This window comes from Leptodactylus fuscus, chromosome 3, assembly GCF_031893055.1.
Source record: "Leptodactylus fuscus isolate aLepFus1 chromosome 3, aLepFus1.hap2, whole genome shotgun sequence".
Lineage (NCBI taxonomy): Eukaryota > Metazoa > Chordata > Amphibia > Anura > Leptodactylidae > Leptodactylus > Leptodactylus fuscus.
In genome coordinates, this window is record NC_134267.1 from 214,546,138 (window position 1) to 214,559,724 (window position 13,587).

The following is a 13,587-nucleotide window of genomic DNA, read 5'->3' on the forward strand; positions in this document are numbered from 1 at the left end:
TAACCAGCCCAGTTTGGACCAATTAATGGTGGAGGGAGCCTCTAACCAGCCCAGTTTGGACCAATTAATGGTGGAGGGAGCCTCTAACCAGCCCAGTTTGGACCAATTCATGGTGGAGGGAGCCTCTAAACAGCCCAGTTTGGGCAAATTCATGGTGGAGGGAGCCTCTAACCAGCCCAGTTTGGACCAATTCATGGTGGAGGGAGCCTCTAAAAAACCCAGTTTGGACCAATTCATGGTGGAGGGAGCCTCTAAACAGCCCAGTTTGGGCAAATTCATGGTGGAGGGAGCCTCTAAACAGCCCAGTTTGGGCAAATTCATGGTGGAGGGAGCCTCTAACCAGCAGAGTTGGTGGAAATCAGGGTGGAGGGAGCCTCTAACCAGCAGAGTTGGGGGAAATCAGGGTGGAGGGAGCCTAGTATTAGCAGAATTGTGCAACGCTTATGGTGGATGAGTATGAGGATGCGGAGGAATTGGAGAGGTTGAGTACAGACATGGAGTTTCATGTTGGGGTGCTTTACACAGGTGGGCACAAAAATGACGGCTCTACCCAGTGGTGGTTCATTTTTATCAAAGTGAGCCGGTCGGCACTCTCAGCTGACAGACGGGTGCGCTTGTCAGTGATGATGCCACCGGCTGCACTGAACACCCTCTCAGATAGGACGCTGGCGGCAGGACAGGACAGCACCTCCAAGGCATATAGGGCAAGTTCAAGCCACAGGTCCAACTTCGACACCCAATACGTGTAGGGCGCAGAGGGGTCGGAGAGGACAGGGCTGTGGTCGGAAAGGTATTCCCGCAACATGCGCCTATACTTCTCACGCCTGGTGACACTAGGACCCTCCGTGGCGGCACTTTGGCGAGGGGGTGCCATCAAGGTGTCCCAGACCTTAGACAGTGTGCCCCTCGTTTGTGTGGACCGGTGAGAACTTGGTTGCCTACTGGAGGAACTGCCCTCCCTGCCGCCAACGTCACATGCTGGAAACATCTCCATCATATTCTGCACCAATTGCCTGTGGCAAGCATTGATGCGATTGGCCCTCCCCTCTACCGGAATAAAAGACGAGATGTTGTTTTTATACCGGGGGTCAAGGATAGCAAAGATCCAGTACTGGTTGTCCTCCATGATTTTGACAATACGCTTGTCGGTTGTAAAGCACCCCAACATGAACTCAGCCATGTCTGCCACAGTGTTAGTTGGCATGACTCCTCTGGCCCCACCGGAAAGTTCAATCTCCATTTCCTCCTCATCCTCCATGTCTACCCATCCGCGCTGCAACAATGGGACGATTCGAAGTTGCCCGGAAGCCTCCTGTATCACCATCACATCATCGGACAACTCTTCTTCCTCCTCCTCCTCCTCCTCCTCCTCCTCCTCCTCCTCCTCCATTAAACGCAGTGAAGCGGACAGATGTGTGGACCTACTCTCCAGCTGTGACGGATCGGATGCTATCCCTAACTCCTCTGTGTGATCTGAGTTATCCCTGATGTCAATCAGGGATTCTCTCAGAACACACAAGAGCGGGATTGTAAGGCTCACCATCGCATCCTCAGAGCTCACCCTCCTTGTGGACTCCTCAAAGACCCGTAGGATGTCACAAAGGTCTCTCATCCATGGCCACTCATGGATGTGAAACTGAGGCAGCTGACTTTGTGGCACCCTAGGGTTTTGTAGCTGGTATTCCATCAAAGGTCTCTGCTGCTCAACCACTCTATTCAACATCTGAAACGTTGAGTTCCAGCGTGTGGGGACGTCGCACAAAAGCCGGTGTTGTGGCACATGCAGGCGTTGCTGGAGAGATTTTAAGCTAGCAGCGGCTACTGTCGACTTGCGAAAGTGGGCGCACATGCGCCGCACTTTCACCAGTAGCTCTGGAACATTGGGGTAGCTCTTTAGGAAACGTTGCACCACTAGGTTGAAGACGTGGGCCAGGCATGGAACATGTTGGAGTCCGGCAAGCTCCAGAGCTGCTACCAGGTTCCGGCCGTTATCACAAACGACCATGCCTGGGCCCAGGTGCAGCGGCTCAAACCATATTGCCGTCTCATCGAGGAGGGCATCCCTCACCTCGGAGGCAGTGTGCTGTCTGTCCCCCAAGCTGATCAGCTTCAGCACAGCCTGCTGACGTCTACCAACGCCAGTGCTGCAACGTTTCCAACTCGTAGCTGGGGTCAATCTAACAGCGGAGGAGGAGGCGGTGGCGGAGGAGGAGGCGGTGGCGGAGGAGGAGGCGGTAGAGGAGGAGGAGGAGGGGGGTGTTCTTCTCGTGTCCCTGCCAGGAATGTTAGGCGGGGAGACGAGGTACACCGGGCCAGTTTGGGAAGCAGTCCCAGCCTCAACTACATTCACCCAGTGTGCCGTCAGTGAAATGTAGCGTCCCTGTCCGCATGCACTTGTCCACGCGTCGGTGGTCAAGTGGACCTTTGTGCAAAGCGCGGAACTAAGGGCCCGCCTGATGTTGAGTGACACGTGCTGGTGCAAGGCGGGGACGGCACACCGGGAGAAGTAGTGACGGCTAGGGACGGCATAGCGAGGTGCCGCAGTTGCCATCAGGTCCAGGAAGGCGGGAGTTTCAACAAGCCGGAACGCCAACATCTCCTGGGCCAGCAGTTTAGCGATGTTGGCGTTCAAGGCTTGCGCGTGTGGGTGGTTAGCAGTGTATTTCTGCCGCCGCTCCAATGTCTGAGAGATGGTGGGTTGTTGTAAAGAAACGCCTGATGGTGCCTTTGATGGTGCAGGAGAAGGAGATAAGACAGGACCAGGGGAGGATGAGGTAGAAGTCAACAAAGTGGCGGAGGCAGATGAAGTGGTGTCCTGGCTCGTCCTCTGGAGTGCATCGCCAGCACAGTCAGCAGTGGCAGTGGCAGAGGCAGTGGCAGAGGCAGTGGCAGTGGCGTGAACGGCAGGCGGCCTTTGTCCTGCCGTTGCTGCCTGCCACTGATTCCAGTGCTTGGATTCCAAATGACGGCGCATTGAAGTGGTGGACAGGTTGCTCTTCTCAGAGCCCCTAATCAATTTCGAGAGGCAAATTGTGCAGACAACACTATATCTGTCCTCGGCGCATTCCTTGAAAAAACTCCACACCTTCGAGAAACGTGCCCTCGAGGTGGGAGTTTTTCGGGGCTGGGTACGAACTGGAACATCTTGGGAGATTCCAGGTGTGGCCTGGCTTCGCCTAAGCTGCTGACCTCTGCCTCTGCCTCTAGCTACCCTTTTTGGTGCTGCACCTGCCTCAACATCCACACTACTTTCCCCGCTTGACATCCCCCTGTCCAGGTCGGGTCAGTGTCCTCATCATCCACCACTTCCTCTTCCAACTCCTGTCTCATCTCCTCCTCCCGCACAATGCGCCGGTCAACTGGATGCCCTGACGGCAACTGCGTCACATCATCGTCGATGAGGGTGGGTTGCTGGTCATCCACCACCAAATCGAACGGAGATGGAGGAGACTCTAGTGTTTGAGCATCTGGACACAGATGCTCCTCTGTTAGGTTCGTGGAATCGTGACGTGGAGAGGCAGGTTGAGGGACAATGAAAGGAGCGGAGAACAGCTCTGGGGAGCAGGGACAGTTTGGGTTATTGTTCTGTAAAGCTTCGGAATTTTGGGAGGAAGGAAGACAAGACTGTTGGGTAATAGGAGGAGAGGAGGCAGAGTCTGACTGGCTGCTGGACAATGTGCTGTAAGCGTTCTCTGACAGCCATTGCAAGACCTGTTCCTGGTTCTCGGGCCTACTAAGGTTTGTACCCTGCAGTTTAGTTAATGTGGCAAGCAACCCTGGCACTGTGGAGTGGCGCAATGCTTGCTGCCCCACAGGAGTAGGCACAAGACGCCCTGTGGCTTCACTGCTACCTTGCTCCCCAGAACCATTCCCCCGACCTCGCCCACGGCCTCGTCCACGTCCCTTTCCGGGAGCCTTGCGCATTTTGAATTCCTAGTTAGAAATTGGCACTGTATACCAGTAGTAAAAATTGTGGGTGCACGTAACCCCAATATATTCTTTGAATTCCCAGTCAGACACTGGCACTATATGGCAGTAGCAAGAAATGAGGGTATTTATAACCCCAATATATTCTTTGAATTCCCAGTCAGACAATGGCACTGTATACCAGTAGTAAAAATTGTGGGTGCACGTAACCCCAATATATTCTTTGAATTACCAGTCAGAAACTGGCACTATATGGCAGTAGCAAGAAATGAGGGTATTTGTATTCCCAATATACTCTTTGAATTCCCAGTCAGACAATGGCACTGTATACCAGTAGTAAAAATTGTGGGTGCACGTAACCCCAATATATTCTTTGAATTCCCAGTCAGAAACTGGCACTATATGGCAGTAGCAAGAAATGAGGGTATTTGTATTCCCAATATACTCTTTGAATTCCCAGTCAGACAATGGCACTGTATACCAGTAGTAAAAATTGTGGGTGCACGTAACCCCAATATATTCTTTGAATTCCCAGTCAGAAACTGGCACTATATGGCAGTAGCAAGAAATGAGGGTATTTGTATTCCCAATATACTCTTTGAATTCCCAGTCAGACAATGGCACTGTATACCAGTAGTAAAAATTGTGGGTGCACGTAACCCCAATATATTCTTTGAATTACCAGTCAGAAACTGGCACTATATGGCAGTAGCAAGAAATGAGGGTATTTATAACCCCAATATATTCTTTGAATTCCCAGTCAGACAATGGCACTGTATACCAGTAGTAAAAATTGTGGGTGCACGTAACCCCAATATATTCTTTGAATTCCCAGTCAGAAACTGGCACTATATGGCAGTAGCAAGAAATGAGGGTATTTGTATTCCCAATATACTCTTTGAATTCCCAGTCAGACAATGGCACTGTATACCAGTAGTAAAAATTGTGGGCGCACGTAACCCCAATATATTCTTTGAATTACCAGTCAGAAACTGGCACTATATGGCAGTAGCAAGAAATGAGGGTATTTATAACCCCAATATATTCTTTGAATTCCCAGTCAGACAATGGCACTGTATACCAGTAGTAAAAATTGTGGGTGCACGTAACCCCAATATATTCTTTGAATTACCAGTCAGAAACTGGCACTATATGGCAGTAGCAAGAAATGAGGGTATTTGTATTCCCAATATACTCTTTGAATTCCCAGTCAGACAATGGCACTGTATACCAGTAGTAAAAATTGTGGGTGCACGTAACCCCAATATATTCTTTGAATTACCAGTCAGACACTGGCACTATATGGCAGTAGCAAGAAATGAGGGTATTTATAACCCCAATATATTCTTTGAATTCCCAGTCAGACAATGGCACTGTATACCAGTAGTAAAAATTGTGGGTGCACGTAACCCCAATATATTCTTTGAATTACCAGTCAGAAACTGGCACTATATGGCAGTAGCAAGAAATGAGGGTATTTGTATTCCCAATATATTCTTTGAATTCCCAGTCAGACAATGGCACTGTATACCAGTAGTAAAAATTGTGGGTGCACGTAACCCCAATATATTCTTTGAATTCCCAGTCAGACACTGGCACTATATGGCAGTAGCAAGAAATGAGGGTATTTATAACCCCAATATATTCTTTGAATTCCCAGTCAGACAATGGCACTGTATACCAGTAGTAAAAATTGTGGGTGCACGTAACCCCAATATATTCTTTGAATTCCCAGTCAGACACTGGCACTATATGGCAGTAGCAAGAAATGAGGGTATTTGTATTCCCAATATATTCTTTGAATTCCCAGTCAGACAATGGCACTGTATACCAGTAGTAAAAATTGTGGGTGTATATAGCCCCAATTCTATTGCTAGGGGACTTGCAGGGTATTTCTGGGGTGAAGGTGGGGGGGCACACCGTTGGAACGGGTATCGGGGTATATATCGGGTATACGGGAATACACTGACAGTGTATTCCATTCAGGATCCTGGGAAAGCTGGGTTGCGGCGATTGAGCCCGTCAGTGCCACGTTTCACTGACAAGCTTCTCCCTGGAATTTAGCTCTTATAAGAGCTGTTGGTTGTCTTCTCCTTCCTATCCTAGCCTGTCCCTGCCTACCCAGAATCTAAGCCCTAGCTAGCTGGACGGAAACCTCCGTCCTCGGTGAATTGCAAGCTCAGAATGACGCGAAGCTGGGCGGCGCTGTTCTTTTAAATTAGAGGTCACATGTTTTCGGCAGCCAATGGGTTTTGCCTACTTTTTTCAACGTCACCGGTGTCGTAGTTCCTGTCCCACCTACCCTGCGCTGTTATTGGAGCAAAAAAGGCGCCAGGGAAGGTGGGAGGGGAATCGAGTAATGGCGCACTTTACCACGCGGTGTTCGATTCGATTCGAACATGCCGAACAGCCTAATATCCGATCGAACATGAGTTCGATAGAACACTGTTCGCTCATCTCTAGTCATAACATCTTTCCGGCTGTTGTAACATGATACAAATTAAGTCATTGTAAGGGAATTTCTAGTTGAGCAACTTTCCAGTACAGCTGCTGAAACCTGGGAGGAAGGGAAAGACAGAGACAGTGAGTCCTAAACTCGACCCAGCCCTTGTCCCTACCTACTTGCCACAACTGTCCTAATGACAGGGACAACTGGGCAACAGTCCCTGTTTTAGATAAGTGTAAACACAAAATGCGGACAAGGCGACATAGAAGAGGAGGCAGCAAGCCAAGGGTCAAAGGCAGAGAGAAAAGCAGTACCAAATTGTAATACAAAAGAGTCGTCACAAAAAAAGCCAAAGGTCAGAATTCAGTAAGTACAATACAGTAAGAGCAAGCAGAAAGCTTAGCAAGGACAAAGCTACAATAGCCAGAAAATATGTGTGGGGTGATGACCTGTTTATAGGAAGTCCAGAACTCGCCCGAGACTGGATTGGCTGTCAATCACACAGGTAAGGTTAAGATTAACTATTAGAGGAGGAGAGGAAAACCAAGGAGAAGGAGAGTACCCGCCCACACTCTCCTAAGCCACAAGCCCCGCCTTCTTCCTATGTCTGTAACACTAACCTGGGAGGTGGGGGCAGCACGGTGAGAAGAGGAGCGAGAACAGGGGGACTAGACCAGTGGCAGTGTTTCTGTGCAGGTAAGTGTTATGCCTGGTTCACATATGCTGATGTGTTTCGTCTGTAAGAGTCCGCATGAGGACCCCTACGGACGGAACACAAGTGCAACTGCAAGCGCTGTGCAGTTCAAGCACACGAACTCCATTATAGTCTATGGTGCCCGTGCGCTTGAACTGCACAGCGCTTGCAGTTGCGCTTATGTTTCGTACGTAGTGGTTCTTATGCGGACTCTTATGGACGGAACACATCAGCATATTCAGCATATATGAACCAAGCCTTAAGCTACTAGAGATGTTAGCTAGTCTCCCATTAGAATGAATGGACGCAGCTGGCGCGCAGGTAGTTAAGTGGCCAGGACACTGGCACAGGCTGTGTGTCGGCTGAAACCATTCATTCCTATGGGACCTAACTAACATTGTTAGCTTTTCCCACAATGCTTGGCCAGTAGCAAGGCATTGTGGGAAATAACCTCCGACCTCAATCCCGCCTAAAAAGATCGGGATCAGAATTCCGATCGCGAAATTTACTCGATCGCCGATCGGAATCCGATCCTATCCGATCCCGATCGCTCAACCCTACTCATAACTGAACATGCCTCCTGCACCGCAGCGTGCAAGCAGAGGGTGGCGCAGAGACCCAAACAGGCAGAGGTATTATAATAATGCAAGAATAGTAATGTCATGTATTTGCAAAGTTATTTGTCAATTTCGTAAAGATGTTCATAGGTGAAAGTTCTCTCTAATTTTGTAAGTAAAGTCATGTTACCATGAAATCCCATAAACGGAAGTATTTTACTATGCGTTTTATTAGATGCTATCATCATTTTACAACAATTTTTACAGTTACGTTACACACACTGCTTGGGTACATTCATATTCCTGTATACACAACAGGGGAAGGGCATAATAATAAAAAACTTCTGTTGCGGCTCTAAACTTTTGCTCTTTTTGACTATTAGTGATTGTAGCAGATGGCGCTCGGTGATCAGCTCTTACTGTACCAGATTATTCCCAAACAGCAGGAGTATATTACTTGTTCACTTGTTGTTTGGTTTTCAGAACTTCCAGATGCTCAAATGTTCCTCTCACCTTGCAGGTCCTATGTGAGCACAGAATCTAATGTTCCTCTAATACAGCCTTATGTGCATATCGCAGCAATACTCGCACACCATATTACGCTATAAAGCCGGGCTGTTAATCTTCATAGTTAAAGGGATTGGCCACTTTCTAATACACAATATCGCTTTATTATATGCTTTAGATGATTTATCTTGTCAATACATTCAGCTTCCCCCATCCAATTTGTAACATGCCCTTTAGAAAGGAGGTACACGTAAACACGTGAAACGGAACAACTGAAGGTGAATGCTAAGCGATGCAGATTCACATGGACGCGCCAGTTGAGGATAGGCTCACGTCTGAGTTGGTATCTCAGATTTTGTCATCCGTCTAAGGATTGCTTTTTTTGTCAGATACCCATTGACTAATCCATGAAAAATAAGTGGAAGATGGTGCACTGGGTAACTGTTTGTGACCATTTTTTGGATGATGGATACAAGGCACAGATGTAAACATAGCGGAAGAAATATCTGCAATGGCTACCCATTTCCCAGTACAAGTACTGACAATGATATACAAGACTGTCCACTTTCTGTCCCCTCCCTACATGTCTGACCTTATCTCCCAATACCCCTCACATGTCATTTCCAATTTTCTTCTTCTCTTCTACGGGCCCATCACAATAGATTTTATCTTCAAAAACTGTCCCCCACAATCAGTGGTGATCTTAGCCTCTCTGCTGCCTGAGGCGGACGATCACCCCCCTCCCCCCATGGTATTGAGTTCGGGGCAGGGGGGGAAGGGTGTTGTTCATCTTTTGAATGGCGGTGGGGGGGTTAGGGGTGCTAGTGGTAACATTACAATAAATACAATGCAGTAATATTTTGTGCAGTAATACTCACAGGAGACCTTTTCCCACATTTCCCATCTCTTCCCCTTTGGACCGCCATGACCACTTCCTCCAGCTGTGACTTGAAAGTTTGAAACACAGACATCTTTGACTCCTCACTTCTCCACGCACCCAGCCTCTATATATATATATCTCACAGCGGCCCCTGCAGCCTATATTATGCCCCACAGTGGCACAATAGACTGTGGGGCATGGTAGAGGTTGCAGGGGGGCCGCTGTGGGGCATAATAGAGGTTACAGGGGCCACAGTGGACTCTTCAAGCTCTGTTATGCCGCACAGTTGCACACCCATGAACTATTATTATACTCAGGGGTCTTTTACCATCGAGTATAATAATCGGAGCCCCAAGGGAGATGAGGGAACATAATAAACAGTGTTACTCACCTCTCTGGGATCCGGTGTTAATATGGCTTTGTGTCTATATGGTAATGTCCCACACATCACGTGGTCTGGGATATTACCATTTAGGCCCAAAGCCTGTGCTAGCAGTACTATACAGGCCCAAACCCTGTGGTAGCAGTAACAACCTGTTGCTATACAGGCCCAAAGCCTGTGCTAGCAGTAACAGGCTATTACTACTAGCACAGTATAATAATAGTGGTAGTGGGATCGTGGCCTGGGCCTATTCACTACCGCGCTCCGTGGCCTATAGTACAAAGGTAAGCGGGGGCGGCAGTGAACAGGTCTGGGGAGGTTGGTAAATAGGCCGCTACCTGCTGGGGATACTCCAGCAGATAGCGGCCTATTATAAAAAAAAAAATGTAAAAGTTATTTTACTTACCGACCTCGAGCTGCTCCCGCTGCTGCCTCCTCTTCACCTGGCAGTAAGACGTTTGCGTCTCAGCGTAGACGGCGTGATGACGCCACCTGCACTGAGACGCAGTGAACATTCACATTTGTATACAGTTTAGGTATTGGTGATGTATTAGCAGTGACATCATTGGTGCCCAACATGTAATTGGCCATAGTAGTCAGTTGACCCTCTTCACCTCTTGACTGGGTAGTCCATGAAGAAGAGCGAAGAGGTATGCCCAACCCAGATGACCAAGGATACATGTGTACCATTTCTTGGTTGTTGTTTTTTTTTACTCTACCCCTGCCGCCCAGTGATTTTTTAATTTATCCCGGCACCTCCCTTTAAATCTCTCTACCTCTTTCTTAGCTTTTTTACTGAGTAAACTGTACGATTGTAAAATTTAGCCGCAATTTACATAAACGAAAATTGCAAGAATTAAAATGAATTTCTACAGGGAAAATCAAATTAGAAAAAGTTGCAATAATCCATAACCTTCGGAGTCCTCCGCTTGCCAGATTATCTAGCGTAGTCTCATAATACTTATCAGGGCTCTATAAATCCCGCTGGTTCCTATGAGCTAATTTCCCTCTCAGTGTATATATGTATTCATTAGAGGCTTGAGATGATAATTAATGTTTCATGCTGCCCATAATTGCCGCAACGTCAGAACATTTAGCATCTGCGTAAGTGCGACATGAAATCTGTTAATATTTCGATGAAGATGATTGACCTTATCCCTGGCAGCGCCTGACGCGTCTACACAAGACCCCGGTAAATGCGCATTTCGCTCCGTTACGAATATACCTCCTGTAACATATAGAAGGATGATAGTAATGACATAAACAAGCAGAGATGTGTCTGTTCGGCAATATAAATAGTAGCTGTCGCTCGCTTTGCGGTTGGCGTTAAATCAAATGGAAACGTATATGTTATTTATGGTGTCGGAGAATTTTTTTTTTTTTAGTTTACGGATTGGAAAAGTCAGGAATAATGGTGTAATATTGTAGACAAGTCAGGGTGGAATTTCAGGTATGAGATAAATAACCGGGGAGGTGTCGGATCCAGAGGAAACGCAATAAAATTCACGGTTTAATAGGACAAAAATATTAAAAATAGATTAGACAGCCTTCTACAACCAGAGGGCTATCAAACAAATTTAGCAAAATAAAATGTAATGTAATGTAATAGTCACGCAGATGAAACAGATATATTGTAGCAACTTGATTTGTCGCTCTGAATAATCCCCCGCGCGGTTTCCCAGTGGGGTGAATGCGATTAATAGGTGTCGGCTGTTCAGTTATTGCAGAACTGAAAACGGGAGGACTGAGAATTTTAGGCTGAAATGATTGGGATTTAGCCCTGGAAATCTCATATATTCAGGATCAGGCCAATTTTTTGAGTTTCTGTTTTTTTTATTTTCCATTCCAAGATCCAGAAATGTTTTATTTTTCCATTCTTAGAGCCGTTTGAGGAGTTATTTTTGCCGTATGAGTTCTACTTCCCAATGGTGCCATTTAATATTCTATACAATGTACTGGGAAAAAAATCAGAATGGGGTAGAATTGGAAAAAAACCTGTAATTACTCCATTAGGGTGGTGAAAAGGACGCAGAATGCTTCCATGTACAAGATCTGTAAGGTCTCTTTTTTGCAGAATTTGGTGTAATTTTTATTATTTCATACTACAGAATGTCTTATTTTTTTTATCCCATTTTTTTTAATTTTTAGGAGGCAAAAAAAACATTTATTGGGCCATTTTGATTTTTATATTGCTATGGCTTTCATTGTAAGGGATTGATATTTTTATGTTTTTATAGTTTGGACATTTTCGGATATGGGGTTACCTAATGTGTTTATATTTAATTTTCTATTTTTAGATGTAATCTAGGGAAATGGGGTGATTTGAATTTCTATATATATATATATTTGTTTTTAAATATATTTATAAAACTTTTTACATTTTTTTCAAGAGTTATTTTCAGACTGCCTAGTAGGGTTGAGCGATCGTGTTCGGAAAAGATTGGATTCCGATCGGCAATCGAGAAAATTTCACGATCGCGATCGGAATTCCGAACACGATCTTTTTAGGTGGGATCGAGACCGGTAGTATTTCCCACAATGCTTTGCTTAGCCTTCACACTGAGTATATAGTGTATACTCAGTGTGAAGGCTCCACTGTGGTTCCATAGGACTGAATGGAAGCAGCCGGCACACAGCCTTAACCCTCTGCGCGCCAGCTGCCTCCATTCATTCTAATGGGAGACTAAAGTAACATCTCTAGTAGCTACTTACCTCCAGAGATGGCTGCCCCGGTGCCCGGTGTTCTCCTTTTTCTTCGCCTCGCTGCCGCCGCCTCTCAGGTTAGTGTATAAAGAGCTAGGAAGGCGGGGCTTGTGGCTTAGGAGAGTGTGGGCGGGTACAGGGCGGGGAGACGTGACGTCTCCCCTCCCAGTACCCGTCCACACTCTCCTAACCCGCCCACACTCTCCTAACCTGGGAGGCAGGGGGCAGCGAGGCAAGAAGACTGCCGCGTGGAGCGGCAGCGATGCGAAGAAGAACACCGGAGCAGCCATCTCTGTAGGTAAGTGGACACCAGGGGGGACTAAGTAGCCAGAGGATTAAAAAAAAATAATCCTCTGGCTACTTAGTGATACACTACACAGCGTGGATTCTAACAATTAAAGCGTTCATGTGAAAGCACATGGACCCCATAGACTATAATGGGGTCCATATACTTGCCACCAGATCTCTGCAGGGATCATGCGGACAGGAAAGTAGTTCACAATCTACTTTCCTGTCCGCGTGATTCATGTGGACAGCGCGCGGCAAGCACATGGACCCCATTATAGTCTGTGGGGTCCATGTCCTTTCACTGCGCACTGCTTACAGTTGCGTTTGGTATTCCATTCGGGGGGTCCCCATGCGTACTCCCCAAACGGAATACCGAACGCAGATGTGAACGAAGGGTAAGTCCAGGCAGGACTCCTAAGAGAGACAGTAAGAGTCCAGATTTCCCCACCAACAGAGGATAATTGACAGCCTTCTATGTAAACACATTGATACTCTCACTGTGTCTCATAGGGGTCTTGTCAAAATTTACTCTGTTGTGATTTGGCAGAAATCAAATTTTTCAAAAATTTCTCAAATGTTTTAGATTTTGGTGAGTCTGAAACTCACACAAATCACTGTAAATGGCATCTACCATTTTACAGATCAGAAGAAGACATAGAAGAAGAATCACATGCACATGGGTAGGCTTCCCCATAAATTTCTTAGACTCCATTCCCACGGAGTAACGTGCCGTGCATTCAAACACATATACACGTGTCAGAGTGTGAGTGCTCAAAACAGATCCCATTCACTTCAATGTGTGTCGGCTTACGGGTGCTACACATTGAAATCAATGGGAGGCTTTTTAACCCATTGATTTCAATTTTTAGCACCCGTAAGCCGGCACACATTTAAGTGAATGAGATCTGTTTTGACACGTGTATAGGTGTCTGAATGCGCGGCGCGTTACTCCGTAGGAACGGAGCCTTAGAGGCAGCCCTCCCTATAGCACAGGCGATAATGGGGTATTACAGGCCACATAGCCATTATAATACAGCCCAACCTGGAAATGCTGCTGTTTTGTGGGGTTATAGATTGGAGAAAGAGGATGTCAGAAGATAACAGGTCGTAAAATGCAGATTGCAGATAGATAGATAGATAGATAGATAGATAGATAGATAGATAGATAGCGGATTACCAGAGGACTCGTTTACAGCATTTACT